Raw genomic sequence first — 22,749 nt, forward strand, 5'->3', positions numbered from 1 at the left:
ACAGTGACTGAGTATGCTAAGGAGTTTACTAGACTTTCTAAGAGTGCTCCGTACTTGGTGAATTCAGAAGAGATGAAAGTTCGTCGTTTCGTTCGTGGATTGGCAGAACCTATGTTCACTACTCTTATGCCTGAAGTTGGACGCATGTCTTTTAAGGATGTCCTAAACTCTGCCTATGGAATTGAAGCTGGGATAGCGGAGAGAAATGCTTTTACGGATGTTGGTAAGAAGCCCAAGATGAAGGGACAGTTTTCTGGTGGATATAGTTTAGGAGGATTTTAGTCTCATCATGGTCAAACTAATCAGCAAGGTTATTCGGGGTATCGAGCTCGTCCTCAAGCATCTTTTGGTGGGGTTGCTTCTTCTGGATCTGTGGTGCACGAAATTGCAATCACACTTTTGCAATCTCGCACAACTAACCAGCAAGTGCACTGGGTCGTCCAAGTAATACCTTGCGTGAGCAAGGGTCGATCCCACGGAGATTGTCGGCTTGAAGCAAGCTATGGTTATCTTGTAAATCTTAGTCAGGATATCAGAAATTATCAGGATTGATTGTGAAAAGCAAAAGAACATGAAATAGGTACTTGTTTTGCAGTAATTGAGAATAGGTTGAGGCTTTGGAGATACTCCATCTTCTGAATCTCTGCTTTCCTACTATCTTCTTCATCAAACACGCAAGGCTCCTTCCATGGCAAGCTGTATGTAGGGTTTCACCGTTGTCAGTGGCTACCTCCCATCCTCTCAATGAAAACGTTCCTATGCTCTGTCACAGCATGGCTAATCATCTGTCGGTTCTCGGTCAGGCCGGAATAGAATCCATTGATTCTTTTGCGTCTGTCACTAACGCCCCGCCTGCTAGGAGTTTGAAGCACGTCACAGTCATTCAGTCATTGAATCCTACTCAGAATACCACAGACAAGGTTTAGACCTTCCGGATTCTCTTGAATGCCGCCATCAGTTCTAGCTTATACCACGAAGATTCTGGTTAAGGAATCCAAGAGATATCTACTCATCTAAGGTAGAACAGGGGTGGTTGTCAGGCACATGTTCATAGTTGAGAATGATGATGAGTGTCACGATCATCATATTCATCCGGTTAAGAGCAAGTGATATCTTAGAATGGAAGCAGCATGATTGAATAAGAAACAGTAGTAATTGCATTAATCCATCAAGACACAGCAGAGCTCCTCACCCCCAACCATGGGGTTTAGAGACTCATGCCGTGGAAGGTATACAATGAAATGTGTAAAAATGTCATCCGGTCCGGATACAATGTCAAAAGATCCTATTAATAGTAGACTAGTATCCTAAGGTTTACAGAAATGAGTAAATGACAGAAAAAATCCACTTCCGGGCCCACTTGGTGTGTGCTTGGGCTGAGTATTGAAGCATTTTCGTGTAGAGACCTTTTCTGGAGTTAAACGCCAGCTTTCATGCCAGTTTGGGCGTTTAACTCCAAGTTTTATGCCAGTTCCAGCGTTAAACGCTGGAAATTCTGAGGCTGATTTGCCACGCCGGTTTGGGCCATCAAATCTTGGGCAAAGTATGGACTATCATATATTTCTGGAAAGCCCAGGATGTCTACTTTCCAACGCCGTTGAGAGCGCGCCAATTGGGCTTCTGTAGCTCCAGAAAATCCACTTCGAGTGCAGGGAGGTCAGAATCCAACAGCATCTGCAGTCCTTTTCAGTCTCTGAATCAGATTTTTGCTCAGAACCTTCAATTTCAGTCAGAAAATACCTGAAATCACAGAAAAACACACAAACTCATAGTAAAGTCCAGAAAAGTGAATTTTAACTAAAACTACTAAAATACTAAAAACTAACTAAAAGACACTAAAAACATACTAAAAACAATGCCAAAAAGGGTACAAATTATCCGCTCATCACAACACCAAACTTAAATTGTTGCTTGTCCCCAAGCAACTGAAAATCAAAATAGGATAAAAAGAAGAGAATATACTATAGACTCCAAAATATCAAAGAAACATAGTTCCAATTAGATGAGCGGGACTGGTAGCTTTTTGCCTCCGAACTGATTTGGCATCTCACTCTATCCTTTGAAGTTCAGAATGATTGGCATCTATGAGAACTCAGAACTCAGATAGTGTTATTGATTCTCCTAGTTAGGTATGATGATTCTTGAACATAGCTAGTGTATGAGTCTTGGCTGTGGCCCAAAGCACTCTGTCTTCCAGTATTACCACCGGATACATACATGCCACAGACACATAATTGGGTGAACCTTTTTAGATTGTGACTCAGCTTTGCTAGAGTCCCCAATTAGAGGTGTCCAAGGTTCTTAAGCACACTCTTTTTGCCTTGGTTCACAACTTTATTTCTTTCTTTTTTCTTCTCTTTCTTTTTCTTTTTTTTTCGAAATTTTTTTTTTTTTGCTTTTTCTTGCTTCAAGAATCAATTTAATGATTTTTCAGATCCTCAATAACAGTTCTCTTTTTTCCTCATTTTTTCAAGAGCCAACAATCTTTAACATTCTCAAAACAACAAATTCAAGAGACATATGCACTGTTCAAGCATTCATTCAGAAAACAAAAAGTATTGTCACCACATCAAACTAATTCAACTAGTTTCAAGGATAAATTTCGAAATCCTGTACTTCTTGTTCTTTTGTGATTAAAGCATTTTTCATTTAAGAGAGGTGATGGATTCATAGGACATTCATAGCTTTAAGGCATAAACTTCAAATTTTATTAATTATGAATTAAGAACAAGACTCAGAAAATAAATATAAGATGAAACTAAAAATAGAAAAACAAAACAAAAAAAACGAAAAAAATAGGCTCCTAATGATAGAGGTTTTCACAGAGTTAGGACTCAACAACCTTGATTTTGAGAAGTGGATGCTCCCTCAGCTTGAGAGGAGAGCTTTTGGCGTTTCATCTCTTGGAGTTCATGCCCCTGCTTCTCTTGTTCCTTCAGCAATTTGCAGAGCATGCAGTTCTGATTCTGCTGTTCTTCCTTAAGTTGCTCCATAGTCTCTTGCAACTTGTTGATAGATGCTTCTAAGCTGGCCCAGTAGCCAATTTCAGGGAATTCAGGGAGGAACTCCTGCGCCCTCCTTTTGATAGAGTTGTCTTGCACTTGTCCTTCCATTGACTTCTTGGTGATTGGGTGTTCAATGGGTATGAATTCATCTACTCCCATTTTTACCCCAGCCTCTTTACAGAGCAAGGAGATCAAGCTTGGGTAAGCCAGTTTGGCTTCAGTGGAATTCTTATTTGCAATTGTGTAGATCTCACAAGCAATCACATGATGAACCTCCACTTCTTTTCCAAGCATAATGCAATGAATCATCACTGCTCTCTTGATAGTTACCTCAGAACGGTTGCTAGTGGGCAGTATGGAACGCCCAATAAAGTCTAGCCAACCTCTTGCAATTGGTTTGAGGTCTCCCCTCTTGAGTTGGTTTGGGACACCCTTAGAATTGGTTATCCACTTAGTTCCAGGGAGGCATATGTCCTCTAGAACTTGATCCAACCCTTTATCTGCTCTCACCATTCTCCTATTAAAGGAGTCAGGATCATCTTGCAGTTGAGGCAACTTGAAGATTTCTCTTATTTTGTCCAGATGGAAGTACATAACTTTCCCTCAGACCATGGTTCTGTAGGTATGGTAAGCGGTTCCAGTCATTCTCTGCTTATCTGTCAGCCACAGATTTGAGTAGAATTCCTGAACCATGTTCCTTCCAACCTTTGTCTCAGGATTGGTTAGAACTTCCCATCCTCTGTTTCGAATTTGCTCTTGGATCCCCGGATATTCATCTTCTTTCAGATCAAATTTTACTTCCGGGATCACTGACCTCAGACCCATTATTTTGTGATAATGGTCTTCATGTTCTTTGGTTAAGAACTTCTCTTGATTCCAAAGATTCTTTGGATTATTCTCTTTCTTGCCTCTTAAATTGGTTTGTTTTCCCTTAGGAGCCATGATCTTGGCTTAGTGATCACGGAAAAGCACACCAAACTTAGAGGTTTGCTTGCCCTCAAGCAAAAGAAAGGAAGGAGAAGAGAGAGGAGAAGAGCAAATTTGAATGGTGTGGGGGAATGGTGAGGCCGAACTTGTTCTTATAAGGGGGGAAAGGAGATTTCGAAAAAATAAGAAGAGATTTGAGAAGATATGGAGAGAATTTGAAAAAAAGGTGAGTTTTTGAATGAGATGTGGAATTGATTTGAGATAGATTTGAAGAATGGTTTTAGATTTTTGAAAATTTGGGATTGAATGATGAAGGGTTGAGATGTATTTATGTAGAAGAGTATGGGTAAGGAAAGGAAAGTTTGAAAAAAATTTGGTTTGAAAACAAAATTGTGGTCCCCCCACCTTTCTGGCGTTAAACGCCCAGAATTGCACCCATTCTGGCGTTTAACGCCTATTTGATGCCCCTTTTGGGCGTTTAACGCCCAGCCAGGTGCCCTGGCTGGCGTTAAACGCCAGAAAGCCTTTATCACTGGGCGTTTTTCTAAACGCCCAGGATGCTGCACACCTGGCGTTAAACGCCCAGAATGGTGCCCATTCTGGCATTTAACGCCCAAAATGGCACCATTCCTGGCGTTAAACGCCCAGAATGGTACCCATTCTGGCGTTTAACGCCCAAAATGCCCCTTACTGGCGTTTTTTCGCCAGTAAGCTCTTTTTCTCTGCTTTTTGAGCTGAATCCTTCTGTAACTCTGTGAATTCCTTCATTTTTGATACTTGCCTCTGTAAAAACAAATCATATAGCCTCCTAATGACTGGGTTGCCTCCCAGCAAGCGCTTCTTTACTGTCTTTAGCTGGACCTTTACTGAGACTCACTCAAGTCTCAGTTTTGAGCATTCCTACTCAAAATTGCTTTCAAGATAATGCTTGATTCTCTGTCCATTAACAATGAACTTTTTGTCAGAATCAATATCCTGAAGCTCAACATATCCATATGGTGACACTCCTGTGATCACATACGGACCCCTCCATCGGGATTTGAGTTTTCCTGGAAACAATTTGAGTCTAGAGTTGAAGAGCAGAACTTTTTGTCCTGGATCAAAGACTCTGGTTGACAACTTTTTGTCATGCCATTTCTTTGCCTTTTCCTTATAAATTTTTGCATTTTCAAAGGCATTGAGTCTGAACTCCTCTAGCTCATTTAACTGGAGCAATCTTTTTTCACCAGCTAACTGAGCATCCATGTTTAGGAACCTGGTTGCCCAGTAGGCTTTATGTTCCAGTTCCACGGGCAGATGACAGGCCTTCCCATACACCAGTTGGTATGGAGAGGTTCCTATAGGAGTCTTGAATGCTGTTCTGTATGCCCACAGAGCATCATCCAAGCTCTTTGCCCAATCCTTTCTCCGGGCTATCACAGTTCGTTCTAGGATTCTTTTTAGCTCTCTGTTAGAGACTTCAGCTTGCCCATTCGTCTGTGGATGATACGGAGTTGCCACTTTATGGTTGATTCCATATCTAACCATAGCAGAGTATAGCTGTCTATTGCAGAAATGAGTGCCCCCATCACTGATTAGTACTCTGGGAACACCAAACCTGCTGAAGATGTGTTTCTGGAGGAATTTCAGCACGGTTTTGGTATCATTAGTGGGTGTAGCAATTGCTTCTACCCACTTAGATACATAGTCCACCGCCACCAGAATGTAAGTGTTTGAGTATGATGGTGGGAATGGACCCATGAAGTCAATTCCCCATACATCAAACAATTCTATCTCTAATATCCCTTGTTGAGGCATGGCATATCCGTGAGGCAAGTTACCAGCTCTTTGGCAACTGTCACATTTACGCACAAACTCTCGGGAATCTTTATAGAGAGTAGGCCAGTAGAAGCCACATTGGAGGACTTTAGTGGCTGTTCGCTCACTTCCAAAATGTCCTCCATACTGTGATCCATGGCAGTGCCATAGGATCTTTTGTGCTTCTTCTCTGGGTACACATCTGCGGATTACTCCGTCTGCACATCTCTTAAAGAGATAGGGTTCATCCCAGAGGTAGTACTTGGCATCTGAAATTAATTTCTTTCTTTGCACTTTGCTGTACTCCTGGGGTATGAACCTCACAGATTTATAATTTGCAATATCTGCAAACCAAGGAGCTTCCTGAATGGCAAAGAGTTGCTCATCTGGGAAAGTCTCGGAGATCTCAGTAGAAGGGAGGGACGCCCCTGCTACTGGTTCTATTCGGGACAGATGATCAGCTACTTGGTTCTCTGTCCCTTTTCTGTCTCTTATTTCTATATCAAACTCTTGCAGAAGCAACACCCATCTTATTAGCTTGGGTTTTGAATCCTGCTTTGTGAGTAAGTATTTAAGAGCAGCATGGTCAGTGTACACAATCACTTTGGATCCTACTAGATAAGATCTAAACTTGTCAATGGCATAAACCACTACAAGTAATTCTTTTTCTGTGGTTGTGTAATTCTTCTGTGCATCATTTAGAACACGGCTAGCATAATAAATGACATGCAGAAGTTTGTTATGCCTCTGTCCCAACACTGCACCAATGGCATGATCACTGGCATCACACATTAACTCAAATGGCAATGTCCAGTCTGGTGCAGAGATGACTGGTGCTGTGACCAGCTTAGCCTTCAGGGTCTCAAACGCCTGCTGACACTGTGTGTCAAACACAAATGGTGTGTCAGCAGCTAGAAGGTTACTCAGAGGTTTTGCAATTTTCGAAAAATCCTTTATAAACCTTCTGTAAAATCCTGCATGCCCCAGAAAGCTTCTGATTGCCTTAACATTGGCAGGTGGTGGTAATTTTTCAATTACCTCTACCTTTGCCTTATCCACCTCTATTCCCCTGTTTGAAACTTTGTGCCCAAGGACAATTCCTTCAGTCACCATAAAGTGACATTTCTCCCAGTTTAAAACCAAGTTAGTCTCTTGGCATCTTTTCAGGACAAGTGATAGGTGGTTAAGACAGGAGCTGAATGAGTCTCCATATACTGAGAAGTCATCCATGAAGACTTCCAGAAATTTCTCTACCATATCTGAGAAGATAGAGAGCATGCACCTCTGAAAGGTTGCAGGCGCATTGCACAGACCAAAAGGCATCCTTCTGTAGGCAAACACGCCAGAAGGGCAAGTAAATGCTGTTTTCTCTTGGTCCTGAGGATCTACTGCAATTTGGTTGTAGCCTGAATAGCCATCCAAAAAGCAGTAGTAATCATGACCAGCTAGTCTTTCTAGCATTTGGTCTATGAATGGTAAAGGAAAATGATCCTTTCTGGTGGCTGTATTGAGCCTTCTGTAGTCAATACACATACGCCACCCTGTAACTGTTCTTGTAGGAACCAGTTCATTTTTTTCATTATGAACCACTGTCATGCCTCCCTTTTTGGGGACAACTTGGACAGGGCTCGCCCAGGGGCTATCAGAAATAGGATAAATAATCCCAGCCTCTAGTAATTTAGTGACCTCTTTCTGCACTACCTCCTTCATGGCTGGATTTAGCCTCCTTTGTGGTTGGACCACTGGTTTGGCATTATCCTCCAACAGGATCTTGTGCATGCATCTAGCTGGGCTAATACCCTTGAGATCACTTATGGACCACCCAAGAGCTGTCTTGTGTGTCCTTAGCACTTGAATCAGTGCTTCCTCTTCCTGTGGATTTAAAGCAGAGCTTATAATCACTGGAAAAGTTTCACCCCCTCCCAAAAATGCATATTTCAGGGATGGTGGTAGTGGTTTGAGTTCAGGTTTGGGAGGCTTATCCTCCTCCTGAGGAATTTTCGAAAATTCCTTTGTCTCCTGTGGTTCTTCTTGATCATGCTGAGCATCCTTGAAGATGTCTTCAAGCTCTGATTCTAGGCTTTCAGTCATATTGATCTCTTCTACCAGAGAGTCAATAATGTCAGCGCCCATGCAGTCACTTGGTGTGTCTGGATGCTGCATAGCTTTTACAGCATTCAACTTGAACTCATCCTCATTGACTCTCAGGGTTACTTCCCCTCTTTGTACATCAATGAGAGTTCGTCCAGTTGCTAGGAAAGGTCTTCCTAGAATGAGAGTTGCACTCTTGTGCTCCTCCATTTCCAGCACCACAAAGTCAGTTGGAAAGGCAAAGGGCCCAACCTTGACAATCATGTCCTCTATTATGCCTGATGGGTGTTTAATGGAGCCATCAGCAAGTTGGAGGCATATCCTGGTTGGTTTGACTTCTCCAGTCAACCCAAGCTTTCTGATAGTGGATGCAGGTATTAGATTGATGCTTGCTCCAAGATCACATAGGGCTGTCTTGGTGCAAGCGCCCTCTAATGTGCATGGTATCATAAAACTTCCAGGATCTTGAAGCTTTTCTGGTAAGCTTTTCAGAATGACTGCACTGCATTCTTCAGTGAGAAACACTTTTTCAGTTTCTCTCCAATCCTTCTTATGACTTAAGATCTCTTTCATGAACTTAGCATAGGAAGGTATTTGCTCAAGTGCCTCTGCAAACGGAATCTTTATTTCAAGAGTCCTTAGATAGTCTGCAAAGCGGGCAAATTGCTTATCCTGTTCCGCTTTGCGGAGTTTCTGAGGATAAGGCATCTTGGCTTGATATTCTTCAACCTTAGATGCTGCAGGTTTATTTCTTACAGAAGTGGTTGAAGAAGCCTTGTTAGAGGGATTACTGTCAGCACTCTTAGGTGTCTGATCTCCCCTTGGCGTCTGAACGCCAGGATTGGGTGGAAAATGGGCGTTTAACGCCAACTTTTCCCCCTTTTCTGGCGTTTGAACGCCAGAACTGGGCAAGGAATGGGCGTTTAACGCCAGCTTTCCTTCCCTTTCTGGCGTTTGAACGCCAATAACATTCCTCTCTGGGCTCTTACTGTCCTCAGAGGGATTTTGAACATTGGTTTGGTTATCCTCTGTCAATTGTTCCTTGTTTGGCTTTTTGCTCTTTTGAGCAGTGGTATTCAGTGTTCTCCCACTCCTCAGTTGAACTGCTTGACATTCTTCTGTTATCTGTTTAGATATTTGCTGTTTTGCTTGATTCAACTGCAGTTCTATGTTCTTGTTAGCAACCTTAGTATCATGGAGCATTTCTCTAAATTCTGCTAACTGTTCTGTCATCAGGAGCAATTGTTGATTAAGCTCATTCATCTGTTCTTGAGGATTAGGATCAGTGACTAATGCCATGACTTCCTCTTTTGGAACGAACTCATTGCTAGAATATAAGTATTGGTTTCTAGCAACAGTGTCTATAAGCTCTTGAGCTTTTTCAATTGTCTTTCTCATGTGTATAGATCCACCAGCTGAGTGGTCTAAAGACATCTGAGCTTTTTCTGTGAGCCCATAGTAGAAGATGTCTAACTGTACCCACTCTAAAAACATTTCAGAGGGGCATTTTCTAAGCATACCTCTATACCTCTCCCAGGCATTATAAAGGGATTCATTATCCTCTTGTTTAAAGCCTTGGATGTCCAGCCTTAGCTGTGTCATCCTCTTTGGAGGGTAAAAATGATTCAGGAATTTGTCTGACAATTGTTTCCATGTCTTTATGCTTGCTGTAGGTTGGTTATTCAACCACCTTTTAGCTTGATCTTTTACAGCAAATGGAAACAGTAATAGTCTGTAGACATCCTGATCTACCTCTTTATCATGTACTGTGTCAGCAATTTGTAAGAACTGTGCCAGAAACTCAGTAGGTTCTTCCTGTGGAAGACCGGAATACTGGCAGTTTTGCTGCACTATGATAATGAGTTGAGGATTTAGCTCAAAGCTGCTTGCTTTGATGGGAGGTGTACAGATGCTACTCCCATATGTAGCTGTAATGGGGTTAGCATATGACCCCAGAGTCCTTTTGGACTGATCAATCCCTCTTAGGTCCATAATGGACAAAAGGGAAATGATAATGATTGCAAATAGATAAATTTTGTTTTTTTTTGAATTAAACGAAAAAAAATTAAAATAAAATAAAAGGAAATTAAAAAAAATTCGAAAATAAAAAAGAAAACAAAATCAAAGCAAATTGAGAACTGAATCAATTAGTTAATTAAAAAGATTTTGAAAAAAGCAATTAGAAAGATATGATTGAAAAGTTTTATGAAAAAGATTTGATTTTTGAACAGAGGAAAGAGAAAAACCACAAACAGACACCAAACTTAAAATTTTTAGAAAATCAAAACACTAATCTTCGAAAATTTTAAAGGAAAAACACAAAGAGGACACCAAACTTAGAATTTTTATGAATCAAAAAGGGACTAAGAACATGCAAAATCGAAAATTTTAAAAGAAAAACAAAAGCATGCAATTGACACCAAACTTAGAATATGAAACTAGACTCAACTAAAAGACTCTAAACTAATAAAAATAAAACAGTCCTAATCTAAGCAACAAGATAAACCGTCAGTTGTCCAAACTCGAACAATCCCCGGCAACGGCGCCAAAAACTTGGTGCACGAAATTGCAATCACACTTTTGCAATCCCGCACAACTAACCAGCAAGTGCACTGGGTCGTCCAAGTAATACCTTGCGTGAGCAAGGGTCGATCCCACGGAGATTGTCGGCTTGAAGCAAGCTATGGTTATCTTGTAAATCTTAGTCAGGATATCAGAAATTATCAGGATTGATTGTGAAAAGCAAAAGAACATGAAATAGGTACTTATTTTGCAGTAATTGAGAATAGGTTGAGGCTTTGGAGATACTCCATCTTCTGAATCTCTGCTTTCCTACTGTCTTCTTCATCAAACACGCAAGGCTCCTTCCATGGCAAGCTGTATGTAGGGTTTCACCGTTGTTAGTGGCTACCTCCCATCCTCTCAGTGAAAACGTTCCTATGCTCTGTCACAGCATGGCTAATCATCTGTCGGTTCTCGGTCAGGCCGGAATAGAATCCATTGATTCTTTTGCGTCTGTCACTAACGCCCCCCCTGCTAGGAGTTTGAAGCACGTCACAGTCATTCAGTCATTGAATCCTACTCAGAATACCACAGACAAGGTTTAGACCTTCCGGATTCTCTTGAATGCCGCCATCAGTTCTAGCTTATACCACGAAGATTCTGGTTAAGGAATCCAAGAGATATCTACTCAATCTAAGGTAGAACAGGGGTGGTTGTCAGGCACATGTTCATAGTTGAGAATGATGATGAGTGTCACGGATCATCATATTCATCCGGGTTAAGAGCAAGTGATATCTTAGAATGGAAGCAAGCATGATTGAATAAGAAACAGTAGTAATTGCATTAATCCATCAAGACACAGCAGAGCTCCTCACCCCCAACCATGGGGTTTAGAGACTCATGCCGTGGAAGGTATACAATAAAATGTGTAAAAATGTCATCCGGTCCGGATACAATGTCAAAAGATCCTATTAATAGTAGACTAGTATCCTAAGGTTTACAGAAATGAGTAAATGACAGAAAAAATCCACTTCCGGGCCCACTTGGTGTGTGCTTGGGCTGAGTATTGAAGCATTTTCGTGTAGAGACCTTTTCTGGAGTTAAACGCCAGCTTTCATGCCAGTTTGGGCGTTTAACTCCAAGTTTTATGCCAGTTCCAGCGTTAAACGCTGGAAATTCTGAGGCTGATTTGCCACGCCGGTTTGGGCCATCAAATCTTGGGCAAAGTATGGACTATCATATATTTCTGGAAAGCCCAGAATGTCTACTTTCCAACGCCGTTGAGAGCGCGCCAATTGGGCTTCTGTAGCTCCAGAAAATCCACTTCGAGTGCAGGGAGATCAGAATCCAACAGCATCTGCAGTCCTTTTCAGTCTCTGAATCAGATTTTTGCTCAGAACCTTCAATTTCAGTCAGAAAATACCTGAAATCACAGAAAAACACACAAACTCATAGTAAAGTCCAGAAAAGTGAATTTTAACTAAAAACTACTAAAAATATACTAAAAACTAACTAAAAGACACTAAAAACATACTAAAAACAATGCCAAAAAGGGTACAAATTATCCGCTCATCAATCTGCTCCCATGAGTGTTTCGAATCCCAGACCTTTTGTTAAGAGCACCTCTCAATCTAGTGCACAGGGTTCAAATCAGACAAGGCCAGCTCAGCCCTATTGTCTTCAGTGCGGGAGTTACCATTCCGGTATATGTTTCAAGGCTACTGGTGCATGTTTTGGTTGTGGTCAATCTGGTCATCTTAGGAGGGATTGTCCAAATCCTAGAGGAGGCTTTGCTCCAGGTATTGCACGTCCTACAACACCAATGCCATCATCTTCAGCTATGTCTCTTGGAAATTCTTCTGGTCCTAGTGGCAGAGGAGCAGGTGGCAGGGGTCAGACTTATAACAGAGTAGGGAGCCAAAGAGGAAGAGGTCAGGCACGTGTGTATGCCTTAAAACGTCAAGATGCTCAAGCTTCTCATGCTGTGGTGGCAGGTACTTTACAAGTTTGTTCTTTAGATGCTCGAGTGTTATTCGATACGGGTTCTCATTATTCATATGTATCTCCACATCTTGCATCTCGTTTCGATAAACAACCTGAACTGTTATCCTACCCATTTCATGTTGGCACTCCGCTTGGAGTCTCCACGATGGTTCGAGTCGTATTTCGGTCTTGTGTTGTTAGAATTAATACCGTTGAAACCTTAGCTGATTTGATCCTTTTAGAACCAATGGAAGATATTGATGTCATCTTAGGCATGGATTGGTTAGCAGCTTGTCATGCTGATGTGGGCTGTTACTCCAAAACTGTGAAGTTTGACATACCGGGTATCTCACCTTTTGTTTTTAAGGGTGATGACTGTCCCACTTTAGCTAGCATTATCTCATCTATGAGTGCTATGCAATTGATGGATAAGGAAAACCAAGGATTTCTGGCAGTTGTTAGAGATGTTGATGCCGAAGTGCCTAGTCTTGATCAGGTTCTTATCGTTAGAGAATTCCCTGACGTGTTCCCTGATGAGCTACCGGGGATGCCGCCTGACTGTGAAGTTGAGTTTTCTATAGAATTGGCTCCGGGAGTCCAACCTGTGTCCATTCTTCCCTATCGTATGGCTCCAACTGAGTTGCGAGAATTAAAAGTTCAATTGGAAGATATGCTAGAGAAAGGATTCATTCGTCCTAGCACTTCTCCGTGGGGAGCTCCTGTTCTATTTGTAAAGAAGAAGGATGGAACGATGCGACTATGTGTGGATTATTGTCAGCTCAATAAGATAACTGTTCGCAACAAGTATCCATTGCCAAGGATTGATGATTTGTTTGATCAACTTCAAGGAGCTACCTGTTTCTCAAAAATCGACCTGCGTTCAGGGTACCATCAATTGAAGATAAAAGAGGAAGACATTCCAAAAACTGCTTTTCGTACTCGCTATGGGCACTATGAGTTCTTAGTAATGTCCTTTGGTCTGACGAATGCGCCTGCAGCTTTCATGGACTTAATGAATCGAGTCTTCAAACCTTTCTTAGATCGCTTTGTTATCGTCTTCATCGATGATATCTTGGTGTATTCGAAAAGTGCTACGGAGCATGAGTATCATTTGAGGATTGTGTTACAAACCTTAAGGGATCACAAGCTCTATGCTAAGTTTTCTAAATGTGAGTTTTGGCTTGATCAGGTGACATTCTTGGGGCATGTGGTATCAAAAGATGGAATCATGGTGGATCCAAAGAAGGTTGAAGCCGTTCAGAAGTTGCCAAGGCCTACTACAGTGACAGAAATTCGTAGCTTTCTAGGGTTGGCCAGCTACTATCGGCGATTCATCAAGGACTTCTCGAGAATTTCTGCACCATTAACCAAGTTAACTCAGAAGAATGTAACGTTTCAATGGTCAGAAGCTTGTGAGGAAAGTTTCCAGACACTTAAGGCTTGTCTAACCTCAGCACCAGTTCTTGTTTTACCTTCTGGGTCTGGGGGATTCTCAGTCTTTTGCGATGCATCTCGGATAGGACTTGGTTGTGTATTAATGCAGCATGGCCGCGTCATTGCCTATGCCTCGCGACAACTCAAGAAGCATGAGCAGAATTATCCAACTCATGACCTAGAGATGGCAGCGGTCGTCTTTGCTTTAAAGATTTGGAGACATTACCTTTATGGTGAGACCTGTGAGATCTATACGGATCACAAGAGTTTGAAGTATATATTCCAACAAAAGGATTTAAATTTAAGGCAACGCAGATGGATGGAGTTGCTAAAAGATTATGATTGTACCATTTTGTATCATCCTGGAAAGGCAAATGTTGTAGCAGATGCCCTCAGTAGGAAATCTATGGGTAGCTTGGCCCATATCACTCTTGGAAGGAGACCAATTATTGAAGAAGTCCATCAATTGGAGGCCAGTGGAATTCAATTTGATCTTGGAGAATAAGGAGTTTTCTTAGCACATGTTCGAACCCAATCTTCCCTGATAGAACAGATCAAGGTTGCACAAAGTGATGATCCGAAACTAAGAAAGCTTATGGAAGATGTTCGCAATGGGAGGAACTCAGACTTTTCTCTTGATCAAGATGTTTTGCGTTGTGGTCAACGCTTATGTGTGCCAGATAACCCCGACTTGAAGAAAGCTATTTTGGAGGAGGCTCACAATTCTAAGTATACCGTTCATCCAGGCTCCAATAAGATGTATCAAGATTTGAAATAATTGTTTTGGTGGGAAGGCATGAAGAAAGACATAGGAGTTTTTGTTTCTCATTGCTTAACTTGCCAACAAGTTAAAGCTGAACATCAAAGACCTGCTGGGTTATTACAACAGATTGAGATACCTGAATGGAAGTGGGAAAGGATTACAATGGATTTTGTAACAGGTTTACCTCGTAGTTTTAAAGGTTTTGATTCAATTTGGGTAATTGTGGATAGAATGACGAAGTCAGCTCACTTTCTTCCGGTGAAAACAACTTTCAGTGCAGCTCGGTATGCTCAACTTTATGTTGATGAGATAGTTAAGCTACATGGAATTCCAGTGTCCATTATTTCAGATCGCGGGCCCCAGTTTACCTCTCATTTTTGGAAATCTTTTCAGAAAGCGTTAGGAACTCGTCTAGATCTTAGCACAGCTTTTCACCCTCAAACCGATGGGCAATCAGAGAGGACGATCCAGATATTAGAAGACATGTTAAGGTGTTGTGTTCTAGATTTTGGTGGGAATTGGGACAGCTATCTACCTTTGATCGAGTTCTCTTATAATAATAGTTATCAAGCCAGCATTCAAATGGCACCATTTGAGGCTCTTTATGGGAGAAGATGCAGGTCACCTATTGGGTAGTTTGAGGTTGGTGAGGTTAAGCTTTTAGGGCCAAATTTGGTACAAGATGCGGTTGAGAAGGTTCGCATAATAAGAGAACGTTTATTAGCAGCTCAAAGTAGGCAGAAGGCTTATGTTGATAACAGAAGGCGTAACTTAGAGTTTTCAGTGGGTGATCAGGTATTTCTGAGAGTGTCGCCTATGAAGGGAGTGATGAGGTTTGGAAAAAGAGGCAAGCTTAGTCCTCGATACATTGGTCCATTTGAGATACTGGACAGAATAGGTGCAGTTGCTTACCGCTTGGCATTGCCGCCTGAGTTGTCTATGATTCATCCAGTCTTTCATGTATCAATGTTGCGCAAATACCTTCCCGACCCATCTCATGTGCTTGCACCACAAGCCATAGAGCTACAGGAGGATTCATCATTTGAAGAGGAACCAGTGGCTATAGTTGATCGCCAAGTAAAGAAACTACGATCTAAAGAGATAGCATCTGTGAAAGTGGTTTGGAAGAATCATTCGGTAGAAGAAGCAACTTGGGAAGTGGAGGATACCATGCGCGACAAATATCCATATTTATTTGAGTCTGAAGGTAATAATTACATCTATCGTAGTATATAAGTTCAAAATTCGGGGACCGAATTTTTTAAGGGGGAGAGAATGTTATACCCACGAAAAAAAAAAGGAAATAGAAGTGCATAGTCACGTGGGTGGCACATGCCCCCACTTAAACCCCTTCCCCCTCCTTATTCTCTCGAGCCTTCCCTGATCCCTCCCTCTCTCTTTTATTTTCATTTCCTTCATACAAATCAAAACCAAACCCTCTCTTTTCCTTCATCTCCTCTTCCATTCCATCTTCTTCATTTCAAAATCTTCATCCAACCACAACACACCAGATTTTATTTTACCCTTTTATTTTATCTCTATTTTAATATATCATCTATATCCAAAGTAAATTTTTATTTTTCACAACCCCAAATCAAGAAGCTCATACTAATGAGTGAAGGAAGCATTCAAATTTGAGTTCCAATTATTATTGAGGCTTCAAGGTAACTCTTTGACTCAATAATTAGCCATATTCCCAATTTTTGTCATCTATATATTTATGGGTATGTATAAATCCGAATTAGGGTTATTAGGGTTAGAAAATTTGGGGATTTTGTCAAGGTGAGTAGGATTATGTTAATTGACAATATTAGTAGCTCACAAATATCATTATTGTCATATTTCTAGAGTTGTAGAATTATTGGACATCATTTGGTAGCTCGTTGACGCGCTCAGAGTTGCTTCCGGTTCTTTTGAATCAAGTTGTGAGTGGATATTATATCTATAATTGTTTTTAGATATATTATTATCAATATCTACGTTGAATCATTAATTTTGGAGTTTAAAAATGCTTTATTATTGTGATTTCTGAATTTTTGAAAATAAATATTGATTTGTGAAACTTACAATTTTATAAAAATACACACGAGACGATATTTATATATTTTGTAAAGTATAAATGTTTTCTTATTTGACCTTAGGTAAATTTTAATTAAATTTTAGTATGCAATCCTATATATATTGATTTGCTATGGAATTTAGTAGTATGTTATAAGCACTAGAGATTTTTATAAGTGATTTGGTTTGGATTGGTTTGGGAGACTCTGACTAGAAAACCGTAGTTAACGGTGGTTATGACGTTAACCTAGATGCATCTGGCTCAGACCTCAGCTAGCAGGGGCGTTGCTAGCCTAACGTGTAGGCCACACGTTGGATCTGTTATACCGTACGGGCACACTAGAGGAAAGGGCTACCCTTAGAGGTGGAGCCGCCCTAGATGTGTAATATTTGATTTGATTTGACTTCTGGAATGAGAACTCCCATTTCAGTTCATCCGCTTAACTATTTATCTAATGTTTGTATAATTAATTAATATGAATTCCTCATCTCTGAAAAGAAATATAATTTTCAAGGTAAACTCTGTATTGTCTCGTGTGGGTTATAGATGTAATGTTTGCTCACTGAGTTACAAAACTCACCCTATTATATTCCCATGTTTTTCAGATACAGGAGTCATTCCAGGTTCCATTCCACCTGCCCCTCAGTAGATCTTAGTCATTTTGGTGAGCCCTTCTTCTTTCCAAGGGCTAAGTAATTATGTAATGGGACCTTTGCTCAAAATTTAGATTATGTCAATGCTCCATATGTCACAGGCAGGATCCTCGTGTGGGTTATGTTATTTTGAATCTTGAACTGTTTAGGTAGTGATTATGATTTGGTTATGTAAGACTTATGGTTTTAACTATATACTCTAGTTATCAACTTGATATATATATGATGCGTATTTTGGATATATTTGGTTGTGGATATAATTTGGAGTATGTTGTTGTTGTTGTCTTGGAAATGGAGGTTTATTATTAATACAGGGAGTTAATATTTATGTTGGTAAGGTCCTAGAAATAGAGGAGATTCTGTCCGTTTTTCTGAAAATTTAGTCGTTTGGCTTGCTGAGGGACTTGTCCCTTGAGCGCCAGTCATGGCTTGGTTCGGGTCATGACATAATTGCTGTTGATTACCCATGAGATGCTATCCTAGCATCATTGTTGTTAATATTCATTATTAAAGTCCTTTATTGAGGTTATATTTTGTTACTTGATTTTGAGTTCTTCATGCTTAATTTTATGCATACCAAGTGCATGAGAATTGCCTTTCAAGCATTCTAAATCTTTTGAATTACATGTTGTAGCTAGGCAAAATGTGATTGGAACTCTTTACTTTGACTAGGCAATTTCTTGATGTTGGATGTTGTGCATTTATCTCAATGCATTGTGTTGCTTGATCATATGCATCCATATGTTATGCTTATGCCTTAAGGACATGTTGACCCTCAATTGTTTAACTATGTGCTCTACACATACGTGAAACTAGTCATTTTGGCATTATGCCCCAATTGTGAATTTGGATGGTAAGCTCATCTAGTGACATCTTTTTGAAATTGTCAAGCTATATGGACCTTGTTTGCTATGTGATTGATTTTACCTCTAGTCTCTTTAACTACTTTGCATAGCAACCATGTGTCCTATTTTATGTCCACTAGGTGATGGGAACCAAAATTCAAAGTGTGTCATTGGTTGATGTGTGATTTTCATTGTTCCTTTATCATTAAAGTCTCCTTGCACATCAACCAATGTCCCTTCATCTTCCATTTCATAATTGTTTGATTATCGCTTGAATGCTTTCATGCTTCTTTATGACTTGTTTGTTGGTCTTAACTTACAAGTTTCCTTTGAATCATCTCAAGCACACTAGAATGAGTAAAGTGCATGTTCCTTTTGTGTAACTGTGACATAGCTTTTTATGTTAGTGTGTGTGTGTTCTAAATCGCGTGCAACTTAGAATGCACACTTACTTTAATCCATGTCATACATTGGGTCACTCACTTCATTCTAGTGATTATTACCGCATTCCAACAATATATACTTCCTTACTTTTGTATTTACTTGTGTTCTTATCTGGTTTTCTATTTTTCATGGAGGATGCACGATAAGCAACAAGGGAAGAGGAAGAAAGAACATGCAACAACCGATTGATCCACCAGCTGAAGTTGGCAATCCGGAAAGTCACCATATCCCCCTTGCTCATCTTTAAATACACCGAGGCTGGTGCAAACTTTTAAGTGTGGGGAGGTTGTTTGACCGAAATGGTTGTTTTTTAGGTAACAAATTTATAATCCTAACACTTCCACTTTTTATTTTTCTTTTATTATTAGGTCTTTTAGAATTTTTAGATGCATTTTCTAGGTTTGCATATATGTATAATAAGCTTAGTTAAAATAATGAAATTCTCTAAGAAAAATATTCTTAATAGGGTATTGACATCCCAATTGATTTGAGTAAAAATTTTTCATTGAACTTGCTTGAATTATACATTGTGAAACATGTTTTTGAGCTAAGAACACACAACCTTGTGAGTTTTGAGCCTAATTGTGTGGTTACATCATATAACCACTATTTTCCTTCTTGTGTGTGATTATTCTCTTTCTATGATTGTAATCTTTGATTTGTTTGATTCTTTATGTCCATTATTCCATGTATACATGCATTTATATGATTGAGGCCATCATTTCATTTAGCTCATTTACCCAAATAGCCTACCTTTAATCCCCTCTTGTTCTTAATTTTAGCACATTACAAGCCTTAAAGCAAAAAATAATAAATATCCTTAATTTGGATCTTTGATTAGCTTAGGCTAGTGAGTGTGTGTATCATTCAAGTGTGGGAAAACTTGGGACATTGGTTGAGGTAAAAGTATGTTTTATATTTTCATTGAAGATCTTGAAAATTTGGTACATACTCATGCATTAAATGTTAAACCATATGCATTGATGCTCTTGTATATATTTTTAGTTTGAAAAGAAAAAAATAAAAGAAAAAGAAAAAATATACATATATAAAAAAATGAATGAAAAAGAAAAGAAAAGAAAAAGAAAGCAATAAAAAGGGACAAAAATGCCCCAAAGTAAAGTAATAATAACAACGCATATGTGTTGTGATAAAAAAGAGAGTGAATGAGTGTGTGTGAAAAAGTGAAGAATGGGTAGTTAGGTTTGTATTTGAATTGTATAGGTTGTAGCCTTGTAGGTTAGGTGAGAGCTTAAGTTAATCAAAGATTCAAATTTCAAGCTCACTTAGCCATATATAATCTTACCTTAACCCTAACCCCATTACAACCTTTGAAAAGACCTCATGATATATGTATGCATGCATTGAATAATTATTGATTGTTAGATGAAAAACAAATCTTAGAAAGCATGATTAGAGGAGAATTGAGTGAATCAACCCTAAAAACTTGTGTGACTAGAACGGATACACATCCGGTGAGGGTTCAATTGCTCAATTCTATGTTTGCACCTATTATTATTTCTTTTCTTGCAAGTTTGTAAATTTCTTTCAATAACTCAATTCAATTGTGGAGTTGATTTGATCATGATTGCCTTAGCCCTCATATTCATATATGTATTCTTAGGAATTGATTTTGACCAAGTAGTTGTATGCACTTAGATAGATTGCATGTAGATAGATTGCATATAGGTACTACCTTGAATAAATGTTCATACCATTTCTTATCCTTCTTGGTTTAGCATGAGGACATGCTATTGTTTAAGTGTGAGGAGGTTGATAAACCCCATTTTTAGGGTTTATCTTGTGTTGAATTTAGGGAATTTTATCAACTTTTCCCACATTTATTCACTAAAATAGTATGGTTTTGTAAATTCTCCTTAAATTGTGCTTAAGAGTAAAAACATGCTTTTTAGGCCTAAAAATTGATAAATTTAATTAACTTTAATTCCATTTGATGCCTTGATATGTTTGTTAAGTGATTTCAAGTTTAGAAGGCAAAGATTGGATTGAAGGAATGAAGAAAAAGCATGTAAAAATGAAAAATTCATGAAGAAATGAGGATTTGCTGTATTCAGGGCGACGCGTATACGTGGCCCATGCGTATACATGGGAAGAAAATCTGTCAGGCAACACGTATACGTGGCCCATGCGTACGCATGGGAGAAAATCTGTTAAGCGACGCGTATACGTGGCCCATGCGTACGCATGGGAGAAAATCTGTTAAGCGACGCGTATTGATGGGAGAAAATCAGTACGTGACCAACTTAAAAGTAATACGCTGGGGGCGATTTCTGAGCCATCCAGGCCCAAATCCAACTCATTCTGATGCTATTGAACCCAATGATTGAAGGGGAATGAACCGAGTAGTCATAGTTTAGTTTTTTACCATATTTTAGGTTAGAATTCTAGAGAGAGAAGCTCTATCTTCTCTCTAGAATTTAGGGTAATTTAGGTTCCATTATCTTAGATGTAAGATTTTAATTATTGTTCTTGTTAATCCTCTTTACATTTTCTTGTTCTATTGCCTTAATATTCTTAGTTTCTCTTTTTAGTTTCTTTATTTTGTTTAGTTTAGCTTATGAACAATTGTTGGATCTCAATTTCCTTTTAATGCAATTTTATATTTCTATGTCTCTTGATGTTTACCTCACTTGCTATTGTTGATTTCTTATTTTTGTTAGTTATAACTTTTATTAATTCTCGTATTTTATGATGTTTACCTTTATTGCACTCTAGGTGTTTGATAAAATATTTTTACTAGTTATAGAGTAGTTTTCTACACTCTTGGCCTAGGCTAAGGAAATTGAGTGACCTTGAGTTGCTGGGTCTAATTGGATTGGTGATTTGAGAACCCTTATTGGTCAATTTGATACCCATCGACACTAGTCTACTACTAAGCCAATTAGTAGCTAGATTGGGACCTATGGGTTGATGTTGATCAAGCCTATTTGACATACTTCAAGCATAGAAGTAGACTTGATGGGTTTGGTCCCTCATAATTGTCAATATATGGGTTGTAGACAATGATGGTGATCTCAATTTTGAAGCCTTAGCCAAGAGTTCTTTTTTCCATTTAATTTCTATTTTTGTTACTTTACTTACCTTCATTTAATTCCTTGCATGCTTATTTACTTTCTTGCTATTTACTTTTCTTGTCAATCACCAAATCAAACCCCTTTATTCCTTCATAGCCAATAATTGAGCACTTCATTGCAATTCCTTGTGAGACGACCCGAGATTTAAATACTCTCAGTTTTTATTGGGATTTGTACTTGTGACAAACAAATTAAAACTTTGATTGAAGGTTGTTTATCGGTTTAGACTATACTTGCAACGAAGTTCTTTTTCTATTGAGAAATTCTAGACCGACGATAATTCTCACATCAATAACCAAGAGCTTGACCTTTGCCAGCACCTTTTGGTAGTATATCCAAATCGATTCCCTCCACTATATATTATTTTAACATTCAACTGGTAAAAAATAAGGTAAGTTTATGAAATCATATACAATATTAAATGAATAAAGACGTAAAAGGAAATTCTGAATTTACACACAATGTACATACAAAATTATTTGACAATAAACAAGCTTCCACAGCACTGAAGAAGGCAGCAATTAACGTAAAGGAGTTATGGCTTATGGCTCACCCCTCGCCCTTTGAGAACCTTATTAAGGGCCTCTGTCACTTGTTCAGCCTTCTCTTTCTTGACATAACGATTGAATGCATAACGTGCAGCAAGGACTGTTGCTGCAGCTATCAATGAGGGGTAGTGCAGAACAATTTGATAGTGCATAAGACCAAGTTCTGCTAGGAACAAAAGAAAAAAATAAACAACAAATTGGTAAATCCAGAGCATAAATTCACCAAAACAAATATCAAATCAAATAGGAACCCTACCAAACCACAATGACCAGCAAAAAAGATGAAAATCCAATAGGTAAATCGAATCTTCAAATCAAGAAGAATTGATTATGCTAACTAGGTTTCAGTAATATTAATGCGATTGTTATCAATAAACGCAAATTCAGAATTTCATAATGAAAATAGTAGATACAAAAACTGAAAAAAATATAATAATCAGAGAAAGATAGAGAGAAACTTACAAGAAGCTACAACGGCGACGGACTCATAGCGACGGCGACCGGCAAAGATATTGCAACGACAAATATGTGGAAGAAGAAGAATTTATATGCAGATTCACACATCACAATGTGATAGAGTGAGAGAGAGGAACTTACATGAAT

The 22,749-nt window shown here is 39.2% G+C and overlaps 1 pseudogene; it reads right to left on the reverse strand.

The window, feature by feature from the left end:
• LOC130956843 (sucrose-phosphatase 1-like) overlaps positions 1-22,710 on the reverse strand; it is an 87,488-nt pseudogene extending 64,778 nt beyond the window's left edge.
• Between the last annotated feature and the right edge of the window lie 39 nt (positions 22,711-22,749).

This window comes from Arachis stenosperma, chromosome 10 (assembly GCF_014773155.1).
Source record: "Arachis stenosperma cultivar V10309 chromosome 10, arast.V10309.gnm1.PFL2, whole genome shotgun sequence".
NCBI classification, from domain to species: Eukaryota; Viridiplantae; Streptophyta; class Magnoliopsida; order Fabales; family Fabaceae; genus Arachis; species Arachis stenosperma.